The following is a 5,280-nucleotide window of genomic DNA, read 5'->3' as shown; positions in this document are numbered from 1 at the left end:
TTCTTTTCACAAAATTAACTCGCTTTCTCGATTCCCAGAAAATGATGTGTACATGTTGCATTAAATCTAAATAAAAATTAAGTTGTTTATTGGTCGTTGAAGAAGATTATGAACTGAACATGACACTAAAGTGTGTAGTCAGTATACAATACAATAATTGTTTCAATAATGAAGGTACTGAAACAGCGTAAGGGTTAAAATATGTACAGTGTGTTTTAATTATATTTTATTTAGAGGAAATGTCAATGCCAAGTATTTTGCGAGGTACCCCGGTAATTAAGTTGAAATTCACAACGAAACTTTTAATGGAAATTAAAATTAATGATATCAATGTTTTACCCGCTATGAAATGTTTATTTACAAATAAGTACACCCACGCCAATTTTCGCACGATTTTTATCAGAACAAAGAAATTAATTTAATTCATTTGCACTATGTATTTGTGGCTAGAATTTGTAACCGAAAATAGCTGTACATGACCTGTGCAAACCGTGTCAGGTGATTTACGCATGTACAATACAACTGATCTGATTGGGCGCTTATTTCATCAAATCTTTAAATAGAAACATATGCCGAAATTCATTTGATAATTTTGAACGTTTGTGTATGACATTTTTTAGGACTCTTATTGTCAATATTAACCAGAATTCGCTTTTAAAATGGAAATCGGGCATATGCTGGATTATCGAGCAATGGATAAAGATGGAAGAAGTTGCATGTATGTGATTGAGACACTTGAAACGCATGTATCGGGGAATCGAGAGACTCGGGGAAAATACGATGATTACATTACAATCAGTTATGAGTTCTCCATGGCTTCAAACTGTTAATTGCATAATCAAAAACGCAATTATCACTCCTCCAGTTGCGGTATCATACAGCTAGGTGCAAACACTGTTTTGTTTTGTACGCAGCATTTACAAAGACAAAAATAACCTGTCAGGGACATGTGTGTGAAATACATGTTGACATTTTAAAAAGGCTACTCTCCTATATCTGCCAACAATGGTAATAATCCCATATTGCTATAATCTCTGTGAAGATTAGACATGTACATGTAACGTAGGAAAATCGTTCTTCACTGCGTTGACCGTGAACGCGGTGAATCGCGGTGAATCACCGCGGAGATGATATTTATGACATTTGCGGTGATCATGCTCGACCTAGCATAATGACCACCGCGTGTCGGTGATTTAGGCAAAAATCGCGGGACGCGTAGTGTAATTATTGGATTAATATTTTTTATAAATGTATGATGCAAGTGTAAAAATTATTGAATATATAGAATAACTGTTGAATGTAGAGAAGTTTATCTTGCTAGGTTTGTCAGGCCCATACACAGGGGAGAGGGGGGGGGCATGGAGCCCAGGCCCCCCCCAGCTGGCTGTCATGTTAGGATTTCTTTTAATAATGGACTTATTTTTCTCATGAAAAAGGCCCACAGTACACTTACCCTCAATACAAAAGAGGATATGGGTTTCATTGTCCCTGAGAAACAAGTGGGATTAGCGCTATTTTACTTGCCAGTGAAGATAAGCCCCTAGGCAATGTTTTCTTATGGCCTTGCATGCAAATCTCCTATCAGTCAATTCCTTCCCCCTGTGTTCCTTGTCGCGTAATCGTTCATAGTTCGTGGACGACATATAGTTACTAACAATGTTCATTACTCTTAAATTACCAGTGTGTAGCCTATCATTCGATATCTCGTCATGCCAATGCCAAGATGACGAGTTTTGCATTAACTACCATTTTCTCGTGCCGCGCATGGGACAAGTCGGTCCCTCTCTATTTATGTTAATTTCTCTGCATAATATAGGATAAAATATTCAACAACACCATATATCAGTTTCTAGTCCAATTTAATGTCTAGCATACTTAATATTTTCAGTTATACAAATACGTTGTGATTGTTACATGATTGTGTCTTTCTCGATCCGTATGCCTCCAAGTCTCAACGCTAACTCAACGCTATTTCCCTCTAACATCTGGCCCGTGAAACTCAGTTATGAATCCCATTGGTCAGTGTTCTATACGTGCTTGTTCCTGATTGGTTGAATTACAACATAGGACTGGGTATGTGCACGCTTATCAGCATTGTGATACAAATAAATAATGCAAATACAGCCTAAGGCTTGTTCGTTCCCCCTTTGTTGTTAAACATACACCAGATCTAAATATTTAATCTTTTGACCGTCATGCATACTCGCCACTGATATACTTGTCAATATTTCGTATATAAAGAAAACCCAAATATTTCACCCAATTTCTCATCATTATTTGACACAACTTATCCCCTCAATTTGATTTTTATGTATTTTAGGATACAGAAAAATCTTTAAGAATGTAAGTATGGAAATAAACGAAAACATATTAATACATACGATGTAGAAAATCAAACACGCAAACATGAAAACATAAGTGACTAAAACATATATATGATGAAAATCTGCATATTATTAATGAGATTTTTATCGAATGTTTCTGCTGAAATAATAAAACGTCGGAATATTTAAATAGTCCATGTCAATCACAATGAAGTGGAATGTGTCCAGGGTTCGCACAGGGCTTGAAAAGTGCTTGAAAACGAGTCCAAGGCTTGATAAGCCCTTGAACAAAGGTTGGCCTTGAAAAAGTGCTTGAAAAGTGCTTATTTCATGTAAAAAAAGCCTTGAAAATGTTTATTTATGCTCAAAATTACTTTTATCATCGCTTTAATTATTTTACTTAAATCGTTCTTAAGGGAAATATTATGAAAATTTATCATAAATTCCTTCGCGCAAAAAAAGTTGAATACGAAATATAAGTTTCGTACACTATTTAGTACGAAACGTTATGTGTACACGTCACAGATTATGTGTACTACGTTAGAGGTTCTCCATTGTGATCAATTTTTGCGAGTGAAAACGCAGGGATGGGGAAGTGTCGTTTCAAACCAGGGTGGTTAACTGAACAAGAGGAGAGAGCTGGAAGAACTGGAAAAGGAAATCAATTCTGTTAAAGACAAAATGTTATAGTAACTGACTGCTGTTCAAATGTAATGAACTAGTCTGTTTGATGTGAGCATAGAAAGAGACAATGTGTTTGTTTGTAATAACTTTTAAATGTAAATACAGTACAGCCAATGCGGAACAAACGTATTTCGCGATCCGCGGCGGCAAGGCGAAACGAGTCGATGCCGCTTCAGTCGTTGAAGCCGCGTCAGTATGCGGCGGCAAGTCGCATTTCGCCGCGAAACTTTGCATCTGTCCGCCGAGGCATGCCGCGATCCGCGACATGATGCCGAGTCGATGCGCATCATGAAATAAAAAATCTTCAATTTTTTTAGTTACATGTAGTTAACAAATTTTGAAAGAACAATTATAATAATAATTAAAATCATAATAAATGTATTGTGCGCGGATTGTCTTAGCATATACATGTAAGCATAGTTAATGTGTCTGGCCAATTAAGTTTGTTTCCCGCCCGTAGTGTATGTATTTCACACATAAACACTGTCACGTAATTATGTTTTCGCACATACAAGTGGTCAAGGCTCCAGCATATGGTTGATTTATGAATTAATTGCATGTCGATTTTGCTATTATATTTAAGCTAAGAAAATTAGCAGCTTGAAGCCACATCAATAATCAAGACGGTGACGACGTATTTGTTGTTTTGTTAATTATCAGCTTATTATAACTATTGTTTGAATATGTGTATGTAAACACGTTTTATTTTGTTCATATTATACAGTTAATATCGCTACTAATTACCCGATAATTCTGTATATTCCAGTTTTAAAGCAAATGCTGGTAAATATTTACGATACACAAACATTCTCGATATTTCCTTAAGTATCAAATACATTTTGGCATGTGTTACTATTTATAGAGATGATGAAATAACGTCTAATCGGTGCTTTTTTTCAACTGAACACGCGATTTACGCTTGACGTGATGTTCATGTATTTATACAACACAAAATACACCCAAACTTTCCAAACGACGTTCTACATGTCTGCATAATTTTCGCGCGCTTTTTATGAAACAAAGGATATTTTAGCACTGTTTATTTGACGCTAGAATTTGCCAAAGGTCGCGTTAGCATTAAAATTCGGAAGTGTGTTTCGGATTACAAATTTAATAATGATTATTGAATGAAATATTAACAGTTGCGCGTAATTAATTATACGCTTCACATACATGTATGTACATGTAGGTGGATATCTTTTCACTCGATCTGCCGCGTACGTATGCGGCGGATTTACTCCGCGAAATTACGCGAGGTTAATACAGACTCTGCGTCGTTGCGCGGATCGATGCCGATTGCCACGGCGATACGCCGCGTGAACACACGATTCGGCGGCCGCGTACTAATAATCTGGCCGTGGCATAGCCGCGGATTATGTTTGAGCCGCGTTGGCTGTACTGTACATATGTGACACTCATTGTGTTAAGGATGGATAACCTGTATTTCTATGTAATAACTAGAAATAACATGTATGAGTTATTGTGGAATAAGTGTAATGTGTTTGAGCAAATAAAAAAAATGATATTTACTATGTAAATCTGGTTTGAAAATGCAGTTTTTAAAGGAAACTTACGTACGGTGCTCGGCCTTGAAAATGAAAATTTGGCCTTGAAAAGTCCTTGAAAAGTGCTTGAATTTAGGTTTGAGATTTCTGTTTGAACCATGGTGTCACTGGTTTGGGAAATCCAATACGAATAGTGTCCATTTTTGACATCTTTGCTGGAGGCGATGTGGCGTCTAGGTGAAGAGATGAGACGTCCGGTTGGAGAGTATGTGACATCTGGTTGTAGATGGTAACATGCAGTCGATTGAAGACGGCGGCTTCCGAATGAAGACGATGATGGTCGGTCGGAGAAGCTGTTGGTCCTCGGTTGTCGCACGATTTAGAATAATTCAAACGTTTATTATATAGAGTTCTGAAGAATGACTGCGCTCATGACTGTAGCATCATAATAATTGTTTATGTACACGTAATTAAGGTAACACACATATATATATAAGTTCATAGACGGTAAAATGTTCACCTAATATATGTACAACGTACGCGCGATTTTTCATCATCAAGTCCTTTCATATCATCGTATCTTTAAAAATTATTTTCGACGACGCGTGAAATGTCCATTACCAGTCCACTTGTTGTATGGTACTGATGCTGGTTCACAATTTGGATCAATGTCGACAATGTTGGATCCTAATTGAAGTCGTCTGTTACGTCATCTGATTATCGTCGGATACATCGTCGTCAAAGATATCTGTATGTCGATGACATAT

The sequence above is a fragment of the Dreissena polymorpha genome, chromosome 4 (assembly GCF_020536995.1).
Source record: "Dreissena polymorpha isolate Duluth1 chromosome 4, UMN_Dpol_1.0, whole genome shotgun sequence".
Classification (NCBI taxonomy): domain Eukaryota; kingdom Metazoa; phylum Mollusca; class Bivalvia; order Myida; family Dreissenidae; genus Dreissena; species Dreissena polymorpha.
This window is presented reverse-complemented; position numbering follows the sequence as displayed.